Source organism: Ornithorhynchus anatinus, chromosome 4 (genome assembly GCF_004115215.2).
Source record: "Ornithorhynchus anatinus isolate Pmale09 chromosome 4, mOrnAna1.pri.v4, whole genome shotgun sequence".
Classification (NCBI taxonomy): domain Eukaryota; kingdom Metazoa; phylum Chordata; class Mammalia; order Monotremata; family Ornithorhynchidae; genus Ornithorhynchus; species Ornithorhynchus anatinus.
Window position 1 is genome coordinate 84,347,841 of NC_041731.1, and position 25,505 is coordinate 84,373,345.

The 25,505-nt window shown below is 40.7% G+C and overlaps 1 non-coding gene across 1 annotated transcript; it reads right to left on the reverse strand.

Moving 5' to 3' along the window:
* Nucleotides 1-7,459: 7,459 nt before the first annotated feature.
* Nucleotides 7,460-7,597, reverse strand: LOC114811957. Its single transcript, XR_003759652.1, has one exon. It is a non-coding gene; the product is annotated as a small nucleolar RNA SNORA7 (small nucleolar RNA).
* Nucleotides 7,598-25,505: the final 17,908 nt, after the last annotated feature.

Genomic DNA, 25,505 nt, shown 5'->3' on the forward strand with positions numbered 1-25,505 from the left:
AACCATGACAATTGCCACTGTTGAAGAAAACTTCACGGACTTCGCCTTATGGTCAAGAGGGTATGTCAGAAACACGTTTGTTTCTACTAGCTCTTGTAGGGAGCAATATTTGACATATAGGATTTCCGCAGAGAGCCCAAACCAACTCAACTCCAAGCAATACAGTTTCTTTATATGCAGTTGGTACATTATCCTATCTTCGCGATTGAAGATCAAAGAGCATGATACAAGATATATTCTTTGACAGGCAGCAGTAAATTTCTACTTGGGATAATTGCTCAGCCCTGCCTGGCTCTCATCATAATAGAGGCCAAATGGGCAAATTCCACTGATAAGCAAGCCATAGGTCCCAGTCTCTCTCTGGGAGGCACATCTCGATCCCATCCCGAGACTTAAACATGCCAGGCTCTCCATAAGGCAGACACCTGAACAGGATGAACAAAGTGAGGGAGGATACATGATGTCATGAGTCAGAGGTCATGGGTTCTAATTCCTGCTCCGCCACTTGTCAGCTGTGTGACCTTGGGCAAGTCACTTAACTTCTCTGAGCCTCAGTTACCTCATTCGTAAAATGGGGATGAAGATTGTGAGCCCTACGTGGGACAACCTGATTACTTTGTATCTCCCTTAGTGCTTAGAACAGTGCTTGGCACATAGTAAGTGCTTATTATTCTTATTCTTTTATTATTATGTCCTCTCCTTGAGTAGTGCCTTGTCTAGACAAAATGGAATCCAGGATTAAAGACCCATCACACTCACCCCTTGGTATCTTTCATCCCCTAGGGACTGTAGTCACTAGAGTTGCTCAAGATGGTTATAAAGCAAATGGGCATAGAGGCAAAACAGCTCAGAGGAGATCGGCTAAAGAGAAGGGATAAATGTAAGGCCCTGATCACTGTACTACTACATTCCCCCTTTTTTTTTCTTTTTAGCACAACAAACAAGGCAAAGTAAAGGAGCCATGTCTCTAGGACGCAAGCTTTTCCAGGTATCCTACACCCAGCTGGTTGCTGCTCACCATGGAAGTCTTTTTTTGGTCACACCTTGAGGCTTGGGCACACGACAGCAAAAGGCTGTTTTGATGTTGGGGCTTGGAAGACTTAGGGTCTGATTCCCATCATACCCAAACCTCTTTATTCAACCTCTTTTTTTCTTTGTGTTCCTTGATATAGGCTAGCTTGAACATCCTCAATGTTTGGTGATGTTTCAGTTCATTAGCTGAGCAACTACAGCAGAAATTTAAGAGCCTATAAGACAAATTGAGAGTGGTAAATGAAGATGATGGTACTTTTTAAGCACTTACTATGTGTCAAGCACTGTTCTAAGTGCTGGGGTAGATACAAGGTAATCAGGTTGGACAAAGTTCCTGTCCCAAATGGGGCTCGTCTTAATCCCTATTTTACAGATGAGAGAACTGAGTCACAGAGAAGTTGTGACTTGTCCAAGACACACAGGAGACACTTGGAGGAGGTGTGATGAGACACCAGATCCTTCTGACTCCCAGGCTCATCTTTCTATCCACTTGATCCACTTGGATCAACAAACCATTAAAAAATTCCAACCCCTATGTTTCCAGTAAACCATTCCCAAAAGTAGTTACTGTCATCATCAGAGAGGCTGCTTACCATGTTATGTATTTTAGGGTGGTGCTCACTTTGCCTTCATGATTGGGAATGATGATGATGATAGTATTTGTTAAGCACTTACTATGTGCCAAGCACTGTACTAAGCGCTGGGGTGGATATAAGCAAATCGAGTTGGGCACAGTCCCTGTCCTATGTGGGGCTCACAGTCTCAATCCCCATTTTACAGAGGAGGTAAATGAGGCACAGAAAAGTAATGTAACTTGCCCAAGGTCACACAACAGACAAGTAGCCGAGCCATGGTTAGAATCTGTGACCTCCTGACTCTCAGGCCCATGCTCTATCCAGTATGGCATGCTGCTTTGCAAGTCCAATATTCTTTTCCAGTAAGCTTACATACCCCAACTTGGCTAGCTAGGGTGTAACCCAAAGCCATCTGTTTTTGCAATACATTGTCCAGATGGCAGTCTGCTCACCCTTCAGGATTCCCAAAGCATTAGCTATGGCATATGCCCTTTCCTCCAGTATTGTTATGAGGATCCGAACTCCTTTAACAGTGTAAACCACTCCTTACATGGGAATTTAGGTGACCCAGAACTTCTCTATCTCAGAGATCGTGTGTGATTTCTAACTTTTCAAAATGGGAGTATTGTCAAGGGATGGATCGCTGGCATTATGTAACTCAAATAACAGCTACTAGATCAATTATCTGGAGCCACACTGAAATGCCCTATTACCACAAACAAAATATGTCCCTAGGGGATTTTGTCCTGCTAACCACAATAGGTAATTTAAAGGGTCAAGCTAAGAGGGTAATCAATTTGATTATATGAGGCTATGGAGTTGCAGCTACCCCCTTGATGAGACTCTACACAGCATCAGATGTATTATGATCACTGTAGTCCATTTTATTCCAGGGGACCAACAGCAAAGGTATTCCCCTAGGGCAACATGAGGAACATGACCACAAACCCAACTATTGCTCACATTCAGGTAAATGGTGTATTGTACCAAAGCTCTGAGGAGCAAAGTAGCCTCAGAAGGGTTACTGCCCCAAACAAGAGCCAATGTACAGCGTGGCTCAGTGGAAAGAGCACGGGCTTTGGAGTCAGAGGTCATGAGTTCGAATCCCAGCTCCGCCACTTGTCAGCTGTGTGACTGTGGGCAAGTCACTTAACTTCTCTGGGCCTCAGTTACCTCATCTGTAAAATGGGGATTAAGACTGTGAGCCCCACGTGGGACAACCTGATTCCCTTGTGTCTACCCCAGCGCTTAGAACAGTGCTCGGCACATAGTAAGCGCTTAACAAATACCAACATTATTATTACTACCATCCTAAGCGTTAAATGCCCCATTTTATTAATATTATAATATGCCTAAAAAGAGGACTAAAGAGATAAAGCAGATTATTCCTGGGCTTGCCTTGAAGTCCCAATAGGGGTCCAGGTTCTACCACACACTGGTGTGATTCAAGTAGATTATTTTGTTGGGAGAAAAAGAAGCCAATCCACTTGTCTCCATCTTTATCCATATGATGCTGATGCCCAAAGTCTCTGGACCAAGTGGTCTGGTGGGAACATGTGGGAACATGGGAGCTCCCACATTGAGCTCCCCTTTTCCCTCTGCTCCCTCTACCCCCCCACCTCCTTGCCTCTCCGCAGCTAAACCCTCTTCTCCCCTCTTTCCCTCTGCTCCTCCCCCTCTCCCTTCCCATCCCCTCAGCACTGTACTCATCCGCTCAACTGTATATATCTTCATTACCCTATTTATTTTGTTAATGAGATGTACATCACCTTGATTCTATTTATTTGCTATTGTTTTAATGAGATGTTCTTCCCCTTGATCCTATTTATTGCTATTGTTCTTGTGTGTCTGTTTCCCCCGATTAGACTGTAAGCCCATCAAAGGGCAGGGACTGTCTCTATCTGTTGCCGATTTGTACATTCCAAGTGCTTAATACAATGTTCTGCACATAGTAAGTGCTCAATAAATACTATTGAATGAATGAATGAACATGTTCTTTTCCCTGATATTTTAACTGAAAACAGGCTCTCTAGGAGTCAACTGTGCAATGATCCCTTCGTTGGACCTGTCTGGAAGCCAGTGTGTCTTACTGAGCCAAATACTAGGATGTTACAATCTTAACCACAGAATTGTTAGGCAGATAAGAACCCAGCAGCATCACATAGCCAGACAAAATTGATAAAATTTCTAATAGCTCTTTCCCAATGATATTGAACCATTGCACATATTCCCAATTATTATCCTGTTACTTTCCAAATCCCTGGATTCTTATGCCTAAAACTTTCCTCAGTCCCTTAAAAGGAAACATAGCTGCAAAGACAAAATAACAATCAGATCTTTTCTTAAGCATATGTGTATACTACACAAAGGGACAACCATTTATCTGCACCTCTCCTGATTTGTTAGGCTATAGTAGAGACAGCACTGTGGGCTCGTGTTTATTTTAACCCTTAACACATTGGAAATTTTATATTCAAGACTATTTGAACTAAAAGATCAATGTAATAAGCAAGGATGAACAGATAAACCCTGTTTGTAATACACTTAATTTCTAATGCTCACCAATTAAGTTTCTCTTGTAAGCTGTTTTCTCCTTATCACAGACTCTTTAGGATTAATAGTGGATAAAGTTTCTCAGCCCAATCCTATTCTAGTTAACCCTTAATAGCCATTTTGAGAGCTGGGGTTTTATGTGGACCTAAACCCCCCTGTAAAATAAGAAGGTAGCCCAAGATAGTGTAAAATGGTAGGCCTTTTGGTGTCTAATGCAGATTCCCTAGGTTCTCTTTAAAATCCCATTTGTGAAAAATCCAGATTAAATTAACATTCTAAATTCTCCCTTCCAACTTTACCTTTTTACTCGTAATACTTCTTTGCATCAAAGTTCTACATTCCAATTTAACTTTCAAATTCCTCCAAAATTATATAAGAAAGGAACACATGCATTCCTTACTTTTTTTCACCACACATTCAGTTGCATAGCAAATATATTAGGACAAATTTCCTTGTTCAAACCATCACATTTCTATCTGCCAGATCTAAAATGACAGCCTGTATTCAACTTGATTATATACCTGGGCTTTGGAGTCAGTGCTCATGAGTTCGAATCCCAGCTCTGCCACTTGTCGGCTGTGTGAGTGTGGGCAAGTCACTTAACTTCTCTGTGCCTCAGTTCCCTCATCTGTAAAATGGGGATTAAGACTGTGAGCCCCACGTGGGACAACCTGATTCCCCTATGTCTACCCCAGTGCTTAGAACAGTGCTCGGCACATAGTAAGCGCTTAACAAATACCAACATTATTATATACCTCTTTTACCAATTAAGCAAAAATCTACAGCAAATCCAGTAGAATTTCTGATAACAGTAATTAAATGACCACGCCCACAGGCATCCCTAACCTGAAAGAGCAATTGTAAATTCTTCTCTTCCAATTACCTCCTTTACATTCTCACACTGAATCAGTTGGCAACTTGCTTCCCCTACAATGATACCCACTTCACAATAAAGCAAGTTAACTATTTGATTGTCGGAGGTGCCTTCCCTCAAACACATTTTCTATTAGAGAAGCAGCGTGGCTCAGTGGAAAGAGCACGGGCTTTGGAGTCAGAGGTCATGAGTTCGAATCCCAGATCTGCCACTTGTCTGCTGTGTGACCTTGGACAAGTCACTTCACTTCTCTGTGCCTCAGTTACTTCATCTGTAAAATGGGGATGAAGACTGTGAGCCCTACATGGGACAACCTGATTCCCCTGTGTCTACCGCAGTGCTTAGAACAGTGCTCTGCACATAGTAAGCACTTAACAAATACCAACATTATTATTATTATTTGATCTTCTAAAGGGATAGATCAAGCCCACTAGTTTTTTTTTTTAATTCCCAATATCTCCCTGAAAAACTAGTTTGTTCCCCATGCCTCAGTTGCAGATTCCCTACAACTAACTTGGTAATTTCAGGATTTGCTGAGAGAAAGGAATCAGAAACACCAAACCAATAAGATAACTGGCAACCTGTGAGGCTACCCAAATTCTGTTAGGACTCTGTCCCCACAATGCCCAACACTGACCAGTTGATTTAAAGAGAACTCACTTTTACACAGACACGAGGGTGCCCCCAATCCCTCCTGCCAAATGAGAAGCTTTCATTTCCCATTCCCCCAAAAAACTGAATGCTCAAATCTCAAATTTCACATTCTCATTCCTTTATGCCTCATACAGACTCCCCCATTAGCCAAATTAACTTCATCACTATCTCTTTTAGAAATGACACTTCTAGCCTTTCACTCTTTCCCATCTTGACAGCACAACACACAAATGGACTTTTCCTCATTCCTGCCCCATCCACATCCATATACACTTTTCTCTCTATAGGCATAATCTCAAATCTCTATTTCTTGGGTCTCCCAAAACATACTTCATAACCCATTACACCCACACAAACATGAGGGGTTTCCTAATTCCAACACATTCATACAGTCCTTTCAGCACCTTAAAACAGAACCCAGATGTTCTCTGGGCAGCTTCAGGAGCCTCTCTTCATTTGGCTGAGGCTAACAGAGCCTCTAAATTTCTTCTTCTAGGGATGTAAGTATCATGTTACAGCATGAATTGTCTTTCTCAGGTAAACACTGATGCTTCCTCAGTTGCTGGTTTGGTGCCTGCAATTCAAACTAGGTTAATGCCAATTTAAATATATACTTCAATCTCAGAAGTACCCAGGGTGTGATCCCATTTTACAGCTTTCATTGCTCAGACTCTGGGAGGCCCAAGGTCTGGGTGGGGTAAATACAAAGGAAGGATTCTTCTGTGACATGGTGAAGGACAATCATGTTTGAGATTCCTCTGGCACTGCTAGTAGAGTTACAGTGGAAGGATTGAGAAATCACAGGAACACAAGGCTGAATGACCTGCTCTGGTTTCAGTGAGGAAAGTGGCAGGGACCCCAATGATAGAACACTGAACTTAGGGGTTTGCTCATTAGTGGACAGAGTAATGGCTTATTAAAATCACAGTCTCTCAGGCTGTCCTAATGCTTAGGGACCTGGGAGGGTAAGGGTGGAGATGCAAGAAGTCCAAAGGGTTGACTGGATGGAGGGTAGAAGGGACATTCATTTCCATCAAGAGGTCCTCGTCATTCCTGCGGAATCTGGTTTCCATCTTTTCCCCATTCTGCTTTCCAAACCTTCTTTCTTTTTCTTTAGATTAGATACACAATGGTTCACCACAGTTACTATTCTTGTAATGGTTTGGTCTGCCAGTCTTCACAAATAACCTAAAGTTGGTCCTCTACTTTGGGAAGGAGTCCCTATATGAAAGCCGCAGCTATAGCTTCCTTTGCTTGTTCGGTTGGATCACCAATGCCTGAGTGTCTTTCAAATACTGCCTTTAGGCAATCCATGTAGGCTGCAGGAGATTCCCCTCTGTTTTGTTTGCAGTTATCAATTTGTCCCTCATTATTTTTTTTCTGGGACATGAAACATCAACTGCATCAACAAGCCTCTGTCTGAACTGGTCTATTTTCTAACTTTCTGGGGTCATCCTCTGGCCATAGGACCTGCAAGTATAGATATCTCTGTACCTCAGAAACAGCATGGCCCTTATTAATTGATTTATGTACTTGCAAGTGGGGCTATAATTGATGTCTTGTCTTATGTTGTGGAGTCATTTACGACCCAAAGCAACTCCACTGATGCATCACTTCCACAATACTCCACCTTCATCTGGTAGTGTTTCCATAGGGTTTTCTTGGTAAAAATATAGAAGTGGCTTACCACTGCCTTAATCTGCACAATAAACTGGAGTCTCTGCCCTCGACTCTCTCCCTTGCCGCTGCTGCCCAGTACAGGTGAGTTTTGACTTGTGGCAGATTACTTTCCACTCTCCAACCAATGCCCAAGCTAAGAATGGAATGGGTATGCCTCTGCTTGACTCTCCCTCCCATATCTGAGACTGATAGAGTACTGGAAACTCTCCAGGTATGATACTAAGAGGGAATAATAACTGATAATAGTCATCATTTCCTCTTTAAATTTCTAAGGGTCATCTCTTATTGGGGAATTCTTTAACAAGATTATGAAGGTCACCACGAGTCTATGAAGCATGAACAGTGACCAATTCTTCATCTGGCATCTGCCTATGAGGGGATTGAACTATACCCCCTAGTATATATATGCTTCTAGTATGACCAGGTACTGGTGAAAATGCCATCCGTTTCTCTGTTTTTGGGTCAGTAGTTTGATAAGGGCAAGGTGGAAGATTAGTCAAGGGTTGTCCTGAAATATCCAAAAGGTCCTCCATGGTCTCCATTTCCTCCTTTCCTCATTTCTTCCTTTGTTTCAGTGAGAAGAGAGAGAAAGGGAACTGAAAGGGTCATGGGAAACAAAGGAGATAAGCTATTAGATCCTCAATAAGTTTGTGTTTAGGATAAAACTTGGGATTTAACATCTCCTGAGAGTCCTTAAGACTTCTCATTTGAAATTCCTGGAATCTTTTATAATTTTTGTCATACCAATCAAAATATGAATTCCACTGACCTTGATCAATCTTACTTCCTGTAGACTTTAATGCTCTGCGGAGATGAACTATTTTATAATAATAATAATAATGTTGGTATTTGTTAAGCCCTTACTATGTGCAGAGCACTGTTCTAAGTGCTGGGAGAGATATAGGGTAATCAGATTGTCCCACGTAGGGCTCACAGTCTTCATCCCCATTTTACAGATGAGGTAACTGAGGCACAGAGAAGTTAAGTGACTTGCCCACAGTCACACAGCTGACAAGTGGCAAAGTCAGGATTCGAACCCATGACCCCTGACTCCAAGCCCGGGCTCTTTCCACTGAGCCACGCTGCTTCTCTAATAATAATAATGTTGGTATTTGTTAAGTGTTTACTATGTGCAGTGCACTGTTCTAAGAGCTGGGGTAGATACAGGGTAATCAGGTTGTCCCATGTGAGGCTCACAGTTAATTCCCATTTACAGATGAGGTAACTGGAGCACTGAGAAATGAAGTGACTTGCCCACAGTCACACAGCTGACAAGTGGCAGAAGCACGATTCGAACCCATGACCTATGACTCCCAAGCCCGGGCTCTTTCCACTTGGCCACACTGCTTCTTTAGATCAAAGGTTCTTTCTATAAGAAACTGCCTAGTGGGGGTTTGATCCATCATGAATTTCCTATATATATATATATGTATATATATAAAAAATATAATGTATGTATATATATATCAGGTAGCAGCAAGGCATAATGGATACAGCATGAGCCTGGGAGTCATGATTTCTAATCTCAGCTCTGCCACCTGTCTGCTGTGTGGACTTGAGCAAGTCACTTCACTTCTCTGTGCCTCAATTACCTCATCTGTAAAATGGGGATTAAAGTTGTGAACCCTATGACAAGGACTGTATCCAACTTGATTCGTTTATATCCACTCCAGCACTTAGTAAAATGCCTCACACATAGTAAGTGCTCAACAAATAACATAATCATTATTATGTATAATAAGCCAAAGTTCCCTTCAGTGGGAGTGTACTGAAGTGTTCAGTTCACTGAAGGGAACTTTGGCTTATTATGCATAATAATGATTATGGTATTTGGTATTTTATTGAGCACCCTGCACTCTACAATGCCCTATGACTATTCAACTGAAGGCTAAAGAAGCCTTCTTTCTAGCCTTGGCTAGAGAAGCAGCGTGGCTCAGTGGAAAGAGCATGGGCTTTGGAGTCAGGGCTCATGAGTTCGAATCCCAGCTCTGCCACTTGTCAGCTGTGTGACTGTGGGCAAGTCACTTAACTTCTCTGTGCCTCAGTTCCCTCATCTGTAAAATGGGGATTAAGACTGTGAGCCCCACGTGGGACAAGCTGATTCCCCTCTGTCTATCCCAGCGCTTAGAACAGTGCTCGGCACATAGTAAGCGCTTAACAAATACCAACATTATTATTATTATTATTATTAAACCTACACTTCACAATTTTGGTGCCCTGCATCCACTATAACTGAAAGCTTATCTATTCCTTACACTCAGTCATCAGTCAGGGAGGACACATAAAAGATTTCAGCTGGGAGTCAGTCTTGGCCAGAACTTTTACCCTTCCTTTTCCAGAGGCAGACAGGCTGCACAGAAGAAAAACAATTGCTTTTGGATTCACAAGGTTCACCCAAGGCCACTGATCATCTCAGAACAACACTTAGGATGTTGTTCTGAGAATCAGAGGAACTGGGTTTTAATTATGACTGCCATTTGCCTGCTTTGGAAATTTGGGCACATCACTTAACTTCTTTGTATCTCAGTTTTCTCATCTGTAAATTTTGGATTAAATACCTGTTCGCTCTCTGTGAGCTCCATGTGGAACAGGGACTGTATCAAACCTGATTATCTCTTAGTGTTATTATTATGGTGCATGTTAAGATCTTTTATGTGTCAAGCACTGTTCTGAACATGAGGATAGATACAAATTGATCAAGTTATACAATCTTGTCCCACTTGGGGCTCAGAGTCTAAGTGGGTCTCACTAAGTTGTATTTATTGAGCACTTATTGTGTTTGGGAGGGAGAACAGGTTTTGAATTCCCATTTTACAGATGAGGAAACTGAGCCACAGAGTAGTTAAGTGATTTGCCCAAGGTCACAGAGCAGACAAGTGGCTGAGCTGGAATTAGAACACAGATCCTCTGACTTCACAGACCTGAGCTCTTTCCACTCTCCATGCTGATGTTGAAACTGGGACAACTTATTGACTGTTAGGAAGGTTGGGACTATGCAAACCAAAGACAGTCTTAACTGGAGCAGTGAGGAGCCCAAGAAATGTTTATTCTATCAGTAATCTACTGCTTTGTTTGCAATTACTGCTGCTTTAAAAAATTTTCATAGGTTTTCAACCTTTTAACTCTTTACTGGTGTGTTTGCCACACTCCTCCCCGATCTCAAGCCCTCTTTCATTATAGATTGGGAGAATCCTGTAGGCAGGGAGGGAATATTCAATATCTTTGGAACCTTCCCAAGTACTTAATACAGTGATTTTTGCATTGTCAGAAATTAAGGTATTTTATTAGTAATAATATTAATAGAAGAAAGGCAGTATAAAATACATTTTACAGGACAAATATAAATATCACTGGGCAAATTGATGCAACTCTGAGAAGCAGGGAAGTAAAATGTTGACATTATATATATATATATATATATATATATATATATATATATATGTGTGTGTATGTTTATATACAATGTGGCTCAGTGGAAAGAGCACACGCTTGGGAGTTAGAGGACATGGGTTCTAATCCTGGCTCCGCTGCTTATCTGCTATGTGACCTTAGACAAGCCATTTAACTTCTCTGTGCCTCAGTTACCTCATCTGTAAAATGGGGATTAAAAGTGTGAGCCCCATATGGGACAACCTGATTACCCTGTATCTACCTCAGAGCTCAGAACAGTGTTTGGAACATAGTAAGTGCTCAACAAATACCAGAATTATCATCTTATTATTATTATACACATACATATATAGCCATGTAAGTTATCTATTTACATATATATATATATATATATATATATATATATATGAAATGTGGCCTAGTGAATAGAGCATGGGCCTCCCCGGAAATCAGAAGGACTGAGATTCTAATCCTGGCTCTGCCACTTGTTTCTTTGTGATCTTGGGCAAAACACCTAACTTCTCAGTGCTTAAATTACCCAATTTGTAGTGGGGTCTAAGACTGCGAGCCCCATGTGAGACATGGACTGCATCCAGTCTGATTATCTTGTATTTATCCCACTGTTTGGTACTGTGTCTGAAACATAGTAAGCACTTAACAAATACCACAAAAAAAACAAAAAAAAAGCAGGTCGAGGAAACATACATCACTGAAAATGCAGAAAGAAGATATTGTCAGGGTGTATTGAACAGCAGATTAAGCCAGAGGTGTTGGATACATTGTTAAGTGAAAAGCCCTTTTGAGGGCCATACCATTCTTTCTCCATGCTTATTGACACTTGTACTGTGGATCAGTAAACGGAGAATTGTTAAACTCTTCCAAGTATAGAGTCAGTCAACACATGATAGAGGAGGAAATCACAAAGTTCTACTATTTCCTACAAGCAGTTTTGCAGGTTCCAATGTATACAATTGAGGAAAAAATAAAATCACAAGTGTCATAATATGGGAATTCTATGTCAGTAAATCCTGCAGATTCAACATGAATAAGTATGGAACATGCCTAGTGCAATTAGCTCAAGTGTACCAACAGCACATGATGAGCACAAAATGTCAAAAGGCTGAGAAAAGGCAGATGCAGTGGATGTACAGAATGCTAAACAGGAACATTCTGAATCAAAGCCCGTATGCCCTCCTGGACATACCCAGATTAATTCCCGATGTCTCAGTCATTAGCAAGAATACCACTATGTGGGGTTGGATAACTGATCATTATCAAAAATGAATGCTGACAACAGTGTGAAAACCCTATAATGCACTCAGAGAAGATCACAAGATATAGTTTTAATACATATTTAAATGAAAATGTCCTTGCAGATAAGCTGAAGAAGAGAGGACTGAAATGCACTCAGTTCTGTTGTAATACATGTTGTCAGTACACATTTTCCCTAGACTTTAATTAGGGAATTAGAGAATGTTTTTCTAACAAGGTGAGTTTTGTGTAATTTAGCATGATACATTACTGAAGAGAAATTTTTTGCACATGCATGGGGCATCAGAACAGGTGAGCCCTACAGTGTGAACAATTCTTACTGTGAGAATTTAGACCTCTCAGCTTGTAGGAGAACCGGCTATTACAAAATTGAACTAGAACTAGAGGACTAGCCTGTGGGCTGTGAATGTGTTTATTGTTATACTGTACTCTCCCAAGCACTTAGTTCTCTACACATAGTATGCACTCGATAAATGTATTATTTGTTAAGTGCTTACTATGTGCCAAGCACTGCATTAATCTCTGGATAGGTACTAGATAATCAAGTCCCACATGAACCTCACAGTCTAAATAGGAGAGAGAACAGACATCAAATCCCCACTTTGCAAATGATAGAACTGAGGTACAGAGATGTTAACTGACTTGCCCAAAGTCCCACACCAGGTAAATTGGCATAGCCAGGATTAGAACCCAGATTCTCTGACTCCCAGGTCTGTGCTCTTTCCACTAGACCAAACCGCTTCTCTAGCAAATCACATACTGCAGGAGGGCAAGAAAAAGGGAATACAGATGAGAAAATGCAAAGGAACAGTCCGGTCACTTTAGAAACCCTTTTGCTCACTGAAAGAAGAGAAAATATGATGGCAAGAAGGAAAGTTGTGGATGGAACAGAAGCCTCTTCACAAGAGAATAGGAATGCAAGTAAGTAAAGCTAATGAGCATTCCACCTGCAATGCGATTGCATATGCAGCATGTTAAGGAAGATGGCCTCAAATTGAAAGACTCAGAAAAAGAGGAAGGCGGAAATCAGCAGGAACACCTAATCCCAGAAGCTTTCAGGGATGTTAATACATCCTGTTGCTCACAAATGTAGTATTCGCACCAGGTTCTTCAGCTATCAGTGGTGGTTCAAAAGGTGTGTGGTTGTGGAGGGACACTTCAGCCACTTCCCTATATAAGCTAACCCAGGTTAGATACTTGTAAAATATCAGACACCAGAAAAATCCCCTGGTGCTGTTGACTTTTTTATGCTGAGGTTAAAAAATAACCTTAGGAGCACCAGAGTTTACCCCCAGTTGATCCATCAATGGTATTTACTGAGCACTTACTGTGTGCAGAACCCTGTACTAAGCACTTGGGGGAATACAACACAGTAGACTTGGTAGATAATGATCCCAGGCAACAAGGAGTTTATAGACTATGGGGGAGACAAGTGCTCAGTACAATGGAAGCGCTTAATACAGTGCTCGGCACACAGTAAGAACTCAACCAACACAACTGAATGAATTAATCAAAATAAATTCCATATTGGGGAAGTGAAAGAGTGTAAGGAAATGTACACAAGTGGTGTCAGAGTGGGGTGTCATAAATATCAGAGTGCTTAATGGATACCAACCTAAGTGCATAGGTGGTGCAGAATGGAGAGAGGATGAGGGAAATGACGGCTTAGGAAGATCCCAAAAGTTGCTGCCACCATTCTATGACTACTTGCACGACTGCATTCCAGACGGTGTAAGAACATCTGAGATCTGGCTGGCCAGTCCTGCTTCTAAAGGGTTGGTTCATGGGGCCTGAGTTTCTTTTTCCTTCTTTTTACTTTGCCCTGCCTAAATGATATCCCCAGTGGACATAATTCCCACACAAGCCACTCTCACAGAATCTGAGGTTTTGTAGCCATCTTTAACTCAAAATCACCTTGCCGCCTCCTACCTTATCTCACTGCTCTCCTATTGTAATGCAGGCCACACATTTTGCTCCTCTAATGCCAACTTACTAACTGTACGGATATCATCTGGCTCACTACCAACCTCTCACCCACTTCCTGCCTCTGTCCTGGAATACCCTCTATCTTTGTAGTCATCAGACAATTACTCTCTCCATCTTTAAAGCCTTATTTATATAAGGCACATCTCCTCCAAGAGGATTTTACCTAAGACTTCCTCTTTTTCCATTCCAGTCTGCATCACCTTGATTTACTCCCTTTATTCACCCCTCCCTCATCCCCACAGCACTTATGTACATACCCATAATTTATTTATTTATATTAATGTCTGCCTCCCCTTCTAGACTGTGAGCTCAGTGTGGGCAAGGAATGTGTTTACCAACTCTGTTATACTGTACTCTCCCAAGTGCTTAATATAGTGCTCTGCACACAGAAGGGCTCAATAAATAAAATTGATTGACTGATCGATCCCTAATGCTGATCACTCTACACAAGGGCTGCCGAGAATTGATGGATTGCAACCATGACAAGTATAGAAGAAGAAGCTGTGGGAAACAGGGGGAAGAACAGGGTTTGCAATTTATCATGTAAAATTAGGAGTTGAGCCAGAGTTGACAATATATGATCAAAATGGCTTCGAGCAGGGAGACTATCAGGTGTCCAGTCCTTAATGGTTCAGGGAATAAATAAAGAACACTGAAGCTTCAAGCGTTGGGAAACACATGAGAAAATAGACCTATAGCTATCCTTTGGGTTTGAAGGAAGCATACTATTGGAATGAGAAGACCAATAAATAACTGTCTATCCATTCCACAGCTTGGGCACCTAAAGATTGTCCATGCTATACTGTTGCATGTAGTTAGTATAATGTTTATTAAGCAGTTGTTCAGCACTTAGCACTGGCCTTCATACAAATATATAAGATCAGATACAATTTCTGTTGCCTATGGGCTTTACAACCTAGGTACGCTACAATGTGGGATACTCTAAAATTTTAACCTCTGTTCACCTCCTACCTCAGCTCACTGATCTTATAATAATAAAATTATAGTATCTATTAAGCACTTACTCTGTGCAAAGCACTCTACTAAGTGCTGGTATAAATACAAGGAATACATGGAGCTCAAAGTCTAAAAATTAGGAGGGAGAACAGGTATCGAATGCCCATTTTTTGATGATGAATCTGAGGCACAGAGAAGAGAAGTGACTTGTTCTACTAAATCCAGCCCACGTATTTCATTCCTCTAGTTGCAACCTACCCACTGTACCTTGATCTTGTCTATCTCACCACTAACCCCTTGCCCATATCCTCCTTCTGGGCTGGACTTTTTTCCTTCATATCCAACAGACCACCATTCCCCCTACTAAAATCACATTTCCTCCAAGAGGCATTCCTTGACTAACCTTTCATTTCCCCACTCTATTTGCCCTCCCCTCTGCATAACATATGCACTTGGGTCTCTAGCTTTTGTGCATTTTGATACTCATCACAACTTACTGAAATTGATTTTAATGCCTGTCTCCATTTCTCAACTGTAAGCTCACTGTGGGCAGGAATTGTTTCTTCCAACTCTATTGTACTGTACTCACCAAAGTGCATAATAGAGTGCTATTCACAAAATAAGTACTTAATACCATTTACTGATTGATTTAAGGCAACCATTCAATTTCTAATTTCTGTATGTCAGGATAAGCTGTCTTCAGCAGTTGCCTCACACTGAGTAGCTGTTTGGGTATTCATTCATTCATTCAATCGTATTTCATTGAATTGAATGGGTATCCTGCTGTTGTTCATTCTCTAAAATCCCCACCAGGTAATAATAATAATAATTATGGTATTTGTTAAATGCTTACTATGTGCCAAACACTGTTCTAAGCTCTGGGGTAGATATAGGGTAATCACAATGTCCATGTGGGGCTCATAGTTTTCATCCCCATTCTACAGATGAGGTAACTGAGGCACAGAAAAGTGAAGTCACTTGTCCAAGGCCACATGGCAGACAAGTGGTGGAGGTGGGATTAGAACACATGTCCTCTGACTCCCAAACCAGTACTATTTCCACTAAGCCATGCTGTTTGTGACATGACTAGCATTGTTTCTATGCTGGCTGGGTTTCAGTACCTCATTGTGTGAATGGACAGAGACCTTATTTGACTGGCAGGTGTTGATGCAGATGACATTAGCAAATCCTACATGGGAGCTAAATTCACTGGGGAAGTCTCTTTCTCCTCCATAAGGGATCATCAATTCACTCAGATAGCCACAGTGCCTGTTAGTAATCTTTCCAGATGAAAAGGTGCCACTTTTAACCATAAGCACTTGATGCAGCTTTTCAGCATTCAGTCCGTACTTGACTGGCTGACAGATGACTGCTTGACTAAAAATGTGTACACTTGTAATTACTATTCACCTCATAGCTCATCAGAAAGAGTATGAACAATCTATCTTTTATTGTTTTTCCCCAAGTGCTCATCAGTCTTTCACAGTCAATTTGTTATGGATACCCACAGATGAAAATTTTCATGATCAGTACTTAGCCGGATCCTGCCTCAGAATTTTACATCTAAGCAGCATAAACTTCAAAGATGCACTGGATAGTAAAAAATAGAAAAACAGAACACAAAAATATCAACATGTCCTTAATAATCTTGGCATTTGTTAAATGGTTACTTTGTACTGAACATTTTATTAAGCACTGGAGTAGATGCAATATATTTAGGTCAGATACAATCCCTCATCCCACAGAGGTTGCACTGTCTAAATAAGATGGAGAACAATTATTTAATCCCCATTTGAGAGATGTAAAAACTGAGGTCCAGAGGTATCAAGTGTCTTGATCAGGATCATACATTAGGCAAATGATAGAACCAGGATTAGAACCCACAGACCATGACTCCCAGGCCTATGCTCTTTCCATTCAGTCATACTGCTTCTCTTTAGTCCTTAACTCCTTATGAAAACTGTAAAGTTTAATGTGACAAGAATGTGGCATTAAGGTTTGATTCTTGGAAGGCTATAAGGTGCTGGCTCTAAAATAGTGTCTAACTTTCAATGCTGCCAGAAGGCCTAGACCTAGCACAGAAAACTCACATGACTTCTTAACATTACCTGCATATCATGACTAAAATGAAATCCCCAGACTGAATGAAGACACATAATACCAGAACCCAGTAATTCTAAAATGTTGAAATAATTTCACAGTAAACAATCAATCAATATATCAGTACTGTTACTGAGCACTATGTAACTGATTACTGAGTACTGTATATGCAGAACATTGAATTAAATATTTGAGAGAGTAGAATAGAATTAGTCAACATGGTCCCGCTTTCACAGAGTTTACAATCTTGATGGGCAGTCTGACACTACAGTAAACCTCAAATAGGAATCAGAAGGAATAAGGATATTTATGTGTGTTGGTGTGTAGGGCATGTAAGATACGCATGTAGGTGATCCACAAAGATTATAAACATTCAAGTGCTTAGGTGACACAGGTGCTGAAGAGAGGGATAAAATCAAAGGATATTAGAAGTTAATCGGGAAAGCTTATTACAGGAAATGTGATTTCAGAAATACTTTTAAAATAGGGAGCGTTACAGTCTGTAATTTGAAGGGCAAGGGAACTCCATGAGGTGACATGAGCAAGAGGTCAGTTGCAGGAGAAGTAAGAATGAGATGAAAGTGTGTGAGCTGAGCTGTAGTGGATGTAAGTAAGTAAGTTGCAGAGATGGAGAGGGCTGATTGAGTACCTTAAAGCAAATGGCAAGGCGTTTCTCCTTGATGTGAAGAGAGATAGATTGGAGGTTGGTTATTGAGTGCTAACTCATGTACAGAATAAGTTTGGGAAAAGTGATCTGACAGGAGAGTAAAATTTGGGTTGGAGAGGAGAAAGACTAGAGAAAGGGAATACAGAAAATAAAGATGGAACATAGTAAATGACGCTACCAACGTGGTGGAAAGAAAGGAACAGCACCTGGGAATATGCGGAGAAAAGGTCAAGCAGGATTTGGTGACAGCCTGAATATGGGGCTTGAAAGAAATAGAGGAATCAAGGACAATGCCAAATTTACAGGTCTCAGAGATGGGGGTGTTGATGGCATTGTTAACAATGAGGGGAGATTAAGGTGGAGGATAAGATTTGGGAAAGAAGATAAATTTGGTTTTGGTCATATTCATTCATTCATTTAATCATATTTATTTAGCACTTACTGTGTGCAGAGCACTGTACTAAGCTCTTGGAAAGTGCAATTCGGCAACAGAGACAATCCCTACCCATCAACGGGCTCACAGTAGAGAAGAAGGAGGCAGATAACAAAACAAGAAGTCAAGCATCATTAGCATCAAAATAGATAAATATAATTATAGATATGTACACATCATTAATAAAATAAATAGAACAATAAATATGTACAAATATACACAAGTGCTGTGGGGCAGAGAAGGGGGAGGGAGTAGGGGCAATGGGGAGGGGAGGTCGAGCAGAGGAAAAGGGAGGGGCTAAGTCTGGGAAGGAGGTGAGCTCTCAAAGGGCTCTGAAGTGGGGAAGTAAGCTAGTTTGGCAGATGTGGGGATGGAGGACATTCCAGGCCAGAAGTAGAACATGAGCCAGGGGTCAATGGGGGGACAGGCGAGAACGAGGCACAGTTAGGAGGTTAGTGGCAGAGGAATGGAATGTGTGTGGGGTGGGCTGGAGAAGGAGAGTGGGGAGGGGAGGTAGGAGGGGGCAAGGTGATGGAGAGCTCTGAAGCTAATAGTAAGGAGTTTTTGCTTCATGCGTAGGTTGATAGGCAACCACTGGAGATTATTGAGGAGGGGGGTGACATGCCCAGAGCATTTTTGCAGAACTTGAGGTTTCTGTGCAACATTCACTAAGACGTGTCCTTGAAAGGAAGAGATATGAGACTGAAGAAAGGAAGAGCAACTTAGGTCCATGATGTTGATTTGAGAAATGAGTGTGTCAGAAAAGTGGAGCTTATTCTTTCCAGAAGAAGGGAGTGGTCCACGGTGCCAAACACAGATAGAAAAAGATCACTGGTGACCTTGGAGAGAAGTCAGTTGAGTGCAATGGGTGGAAAATGGATTTTTGAAGGTGAAGAAGGAAGTTGGAGAAGATTATTTGGAGATAGCTGTGTGTACATCTCAAAACAAGAGTGCAGACAGGATTAGGAGGAGGGAGGTGGGAGCTGAAACAATAGTTGAGGGGTGCAATGGATCCCAGGATTTTGTTGTTTATTTTGAGCAGAGAGTTGTTACGGGATATTTGAAGGCCATGGGGATGGACCCAAGTGAATGAAGTGGAATTTACAGAGGGGAAAAGAATAGATCATTCAATCAGTGATATTTATTGAGCACTTACTGTGTGTAGAGCACTGTACTATGAATATATCCTCATGCTCTGTTGCTTCCCTCTCTAATTTATTTTATCATCTGTGTCCCCGACTAGATTAAAAGTTTCTTGTGGGCAAGGATCTGTCCTCTAACTCTACTGTATTTTTATAACCAATTAGTACAGTGTTCTTCACATAGTAAGTATTCAATGAATATTAGTGTTTGACAATTAGGGATGGTAAAGTTATAATATTTGGTATGCCATATAATAATTGATTTAAAGTAGATTCACACTTATGGTATTATTGATGTAATTATACCTGATACCACAGTGAAACCTGATACCTGATACCACAGAGAAGCAGCGTGGCTCAGTGAGAAGCAGCGTGGCTCAGTGAGAAGCAGCGTGGCTCAGTAGAAAGAGCATGGGCTTTGGAGTCAGAGGTCATGAGTTCGAATCCCAGCTCTGCCACTTGTCAGCTGTGTGACTGTGGGCAAATCACTTCATTTCTCTGGGCCTCAGTTACCTCATCTGTAAAATGGGGACTATGACTGTGAGTCTCACGTGGGACAACCTGATGACCCTGTATCTCCCCCAGCACTTAGAACAGTGCTCTGCACATAGTAAGTGCTTAACAAATGCCAACATTATTATTATTATTGAAATAGATTTCATAAGGTTATTAAAAGTATGTCTACTGTTTTATATGAAAATCCCAATTTTATCTCAAAATTTTGGAAAATGAACCTCTGAGCCATCTTCATTTTTTCATTTGAGGAATCCCCTCCTTCAGTCAATCAATAAATTACATTTATTGAGCACTTACTATATGCAGATCACTATACTAAACTTTTGGTAGAGTAAAATATAATTGTTTTGGTAGATAAATTCCCTACCCATAATGAGCTTACAGTGTATAGGGGAAGACAGGCATTGATATAAATGAATTCATTCACTTATTCAGTCATATTTACTGAGGACTTACTGTGTGCAAAGCACCGTACTGAACACTTGGGACAATGCAATACAATAGGAGAAGCAGCATGGTTTAGTGGAAAGAGCAAGGGCTTGGGAGTAAGAGGTCATGGGTTCTAATTCCGGCTGCCATATGTCAGCTCTGTGACTTTGGGCAAGTCACTTAACTTCTTTGTGCCTGTTACGTTGTCTGTAAAATGGGGATAAAGACTGTGAGTCCCACGTGGGATAACCTGGTTACCTTATATCTACCCCAGCAAATACCATTATTATTATTATTACTACAATACAAGAACAGACACATTGCTGCCCACAGTGAGCTCATAGTCTAGAGAATAAATTACAGATGTGTATGCAAGTACTGTGGAATTGAGGGTGTGGTGGATAAAGAGTGCAAATCCAAGTGCAAGAGCAATGAGGAGTAGGAGAAGAAAAACTGTCAGTTTAGTTGGGGAAGACCTCTTGAAGGAGATGTGTTTTTAACAAATCTCTGAAGTTGGGGAGAGTGAACGCCTACCAGATATTATGAGGGAGGGAGTTCCAAGCTAGAGGCAGGACATGGGCAAGAGTTTGGCGGGGGGATAGATGAGACAGAGGTACAGTGAGTTGGTTGGCATTAGAGAACTGAAATGTGAGTCTGGGTTGTAGTAGGAAATCAGGGAAGTAAGGGAGATAGGGGCAAGGTGATTGAGTGCTAGGAAGCCTCTGGTAAGGAGTTTGAGTGCGATGCAGAGGTGGATGGGCAATCACTGGAGGTTCTTGAAGAATGGGAAAACATGGACTGAACGGTTCATAGAAAAATGTGCTTTTTCAGGAGGCAGTCGAAAGTGTATTGAGAGGAACTGCAATTTCCCTCAGGACTTGCTAGTACAATTCTCTTGGTCAAATCTTTGGATTCTAACTCAGGTTCCTCGGGGACTGGTATCTGCCTTTTCAAGTTACAGTTCTTCAATCTATGGCTTGTTATAATTCATAATTTTATGGACTGTGTACATGAGAGATTTAAACTTGTGGAAATTATTATCACTTAAAGTGGCAATAAATCTAAAGTGTTGCTGGAGGAGATGGCTTTTGCTCTCAACTTAAAAGATACAGCCTGTCATATTGAAAACAAATTGCTTCTGTATTTGATAATGGGACGGGAATGCACCTATATGGCACTAGGAGACAATTTGGAAAGCGATGGCCATAACCATGTGTTTTGGAGAATATCATCCTCTTGAATTAATGTTGTATCTTGGTTGGTGCTCTCACTAGTAGTAATAGTATTTATTAAACACTTACTGTGTGTAGAGCACTATACTAAATGCTGGAAAATAATTTATAGTTGGGAATTAGACACACACAGTCCCCTTGGGGGATCACAATATAAAATGGTTTTATGAAATTAAAATGTTAAGTGAAGGGAAAGAGCTCTAAATGAAATATATAATTTCCCACAGGAAATAATAAAGTATAAAAATGCACTCCCCAAATCCAAAATACTGTCCAAAATGCTATGCTTACATCAAAAAAGAAGATAAACACTATAAATATATAGCTACATGATCAAATAGGAATGGAAATATGTACCAAGAATGAAGTTGGGTTTTTTTGTGTACTTATGAAAATACAGTATTTAATTTTCAAAGTGTTATCTTTTACTTCCTATTCATAAAATAGCAACTCATGCCAACACACTAATGTGCTGCTCTTAGCTATGCTAAATATATTATGTTATCAATAATTCAGAGGGAGGGAGGAAAGTGCTTACTTCAAGGTAAACTCTGCAGCATTTTCTTGAAGTGAGAGAGCCCTGTAAGCAATATAAGCCTGAACATTGACTAACACTATTAAATCAATCAATCAGTGGTATTTAGTAAGTGCTTACTATGTGCCAAGCACTGTTCTAAGTTCTGGGGTAGATACAAGGTATTTAGGTTGGACACAGTCCCTGTCCCACATCGGGGTCACAGTCTCAATCCCGCTTTACAAATGAGGTAACTGAGGCACAGAGAAGTGAAGTGACTTGCCCATGGTCAAAGAGCAGACAAGTGGTGGAGCTGGGATTAGAACTCTTGACCTCTGACTCCCAAGCCCATGCTCTTGCCACTAGACCATGTGACTTCTCTACTTTTAGTGCTCTACACATAGTAACCACTCAGTAAATACAATATAATTAATAACTGAATAAATAGCATTGGTTGATGGGAAGAGTGGTGGTCATACTTTCTCCGCATGACCTGGAAATCCCACCCCAGTCATATAAGGCGAATATGAATGGGGTGGGATTTCCAGGTCATACAGAGAAAGTGGGGAAAGGGGTCAGTGGCAAAAGACAAGATTATCAAGAGAATATTATTATTATGGTATTTGTTAAGCACTTACTATGTGTCAAACACTGTTCTAAGTGCTGAGATAGAGACAGGTTATTCAGGTTGGACACAGTCCCTGTCCTGTATGGAACTCATAATCAAGTAGGAGGGAGATGAAGTATTTAATCCCCACTATCTATACAGTGGAGGAAACTGAGGCACAAACAAGTTAAGTGACTTGCCCAAGGTCACAAAGAAAAAAACATTGACCCAGGACTGGAACCCAGGTCTTCTGACTCCCAGGCCCATGTTCTTTTTGCTGGCCCATGCTGCTTCTGTCTGGGGGCTGCACAGTCAAAAACCAGATAATGCCTTCCAAATGAGTAGAGATAAAGGCGAACTAATTTGCTCAGCGGTGGCACAACATTTGCAAGTGCATGTTCCCAAACTGTGGCTATTATAGCAATCTGAGATCATTAGTATATTCAATGTTACTCAAATTCAACAAATAAGAATCTCAATCCATTCCTCCAGCTCTGCTGTCCCTTAATCACTCAATTTCAGTATCCAGAAATTAGAACCATTATTAACCGGAATAATTTGATTAGCTAAATGTTGTTTTTACCACAGAGCACAGTATTAAAATGGACTTTTGCAATTTGGAAGGACAATTTCATTGAAGACTGTTCTGGAAGGGGCATGACTGTACTTGGAAGGTGATGAGATGTTATGTTTTTCAGACATTTTTAGAGATATGCAAACATCCTATTACAGATATTGGAAGTATACTGAAAATGAAGAGCAAGGAATCACGTTTACCAAGTCTACTGTACTCTTCCAAGTGCTTAAGGAACTTCTCCACACACAGCATGGGCTCACAACAAATACCATGGGGTGACTGATTAAAATGGCCCGCGTTTTCAGTTAACCAATCATATTTTTTGAGTGTTATGTTGACCACTGTATGAAGCACTCGGGTTAGTACAATACAACATAATTAGTGGGCATGTTTTCTGCCTATAATGAGTTTACAATCTAGAGGTCTGCCTCTAGAATCTAGAGGGAAAGCAAGGCAGGCGTTCCTGTACCCATCTCCCTGATCTCCTGACTTAAACTAGACATAGACTCTCCTAATATCTGAAGTACTCAGATACATCTTGTATAATGTTTTCACCCAAACCTTCCTCTAAGATACTGGCAGCCTCAATTTACAGATGAGGAAATATCAAGATCCAAGTGTTAGCTGACTCTTCTCGGAAACAGAATGGCAAGGTAGGTGTAGATATTGAGTCTGACTAAAAGAAAACAAAAAACAAATTGCTTAATGCTCCATGCCCTTCCCTTTCACTCATTTTGAATTTGGTTTTCATTATATATCTGTAGGGCAAGATAACCTTACTCACTTGTAAGGAGAGCAAATCCCAGTCTACAAAACAGATAAAGATGAAGACAGAAGTACTTGGCATTTCCCTGCAGATAGGTATATGATGAGTAGTACAAGTGTGGCCTACTGAAAAAAGCACAGGCCTGGGGATCAGAGGACGTGGGTTCTAATCCTGTCTCCACAACTTGTCTGCTGTGTGACCTTGGGCAAGTCACTTAATCACTCTGTGCCTTAGTTTCCTCATCTGTAAAAGGGGATTAAGACTGTGAGCTCCTTGTGGGACAGGGACCGTGTTCAGTCTGATTATCTTGTATCTACTCCAGTGCTTAGAACAGTGCTAAGCACATAGTTATCAGTTATCAGATAATACTGATAACTACTGTTATCAGTAGTAGTAGTAAATATGAAACTAATTGGATTAGTAAAACCTGTCTACATCATTTGGTGCAGAAAGATCACTTAATATCAAACACAGCTTTCCAGCAAGCATTAATAAATTAATTAAGATGCACTGGCCTAACATTAAAGTAGAAAGCAGCTCCAGAAACTGAAAAAAATAAAGTTTCAATCTCTTAATGAAACAAATTTTTCAATGAAAAACTGGACCTCCAGACTACTGAGACAGCAAGTTGAAGGTTCTCTGTGATCTGCAGCTAACCATTAAAGTTAATGTTTGTGCCATGTTCACTCTCCATGTTAATCATTGGGAAAAAAAGCCAGGTTAATTTAAAAAGATATCAAGGACTGGCATTCCAGGGGCCATGTGTTCATTGCACACACTGAGTAAGTAAATCTGACTTTACTGATATTTAAAAATCTGTGCAAATTGCCAGCTACTGAAGAAGAAAATACGTGTAGAAGTTTCATTCCACAGTGAGGAATGCGCAGATTAATACTTTGGCTACACTGTTAAATGAAATATCATTTTGCAAAGTTTTTCTAGAAACAGTGGAATATCTCATGCCTAGTGTGTAAAGCTCTCCTGTTCTCTTTGCAAAGTCATTTGTTTGGATTGAGAACCAATTGCTAGGGCCAGGAGCACAGAGTGAATATTATTATAGATAGGATTTGAAACAAACACAGGAGAGCAGAAATATAAAATGCCTTTACTATATGAATCACATTTATCTCATATGCCACAGTTGACCGAACATCAAGAAGAGCCATTTATAATGTGCAATGACCGTGTGCCTTCTCTGACTGTAGAGTATGACGATAGGTTAACTGGAAGGTGTCATGGCAAGAAATAACATTCAAGCAGGATGACTGGTGAGATGATGACTAGAGGTGGTAAGTAGTCCATTTTTACATTAAAAATAAAATTAAAATGATGTATTTGCTTTTAAAATTTGCTAGTTTCAGCTCAATAACAAATTTGGGGAATGAATCCCAAATCCAAAGTCTTCTAATCAAAAGATTTGTGAGGCACATACAGCTTATGATTGGCAGACTTTGGCTTTTCCCATTATCCTAAATTCCAACATGAGGTTAGCAAAGCAGGTGCTTAAATAGAAGCACTCAATATTTTCATTTATATATATATACATATA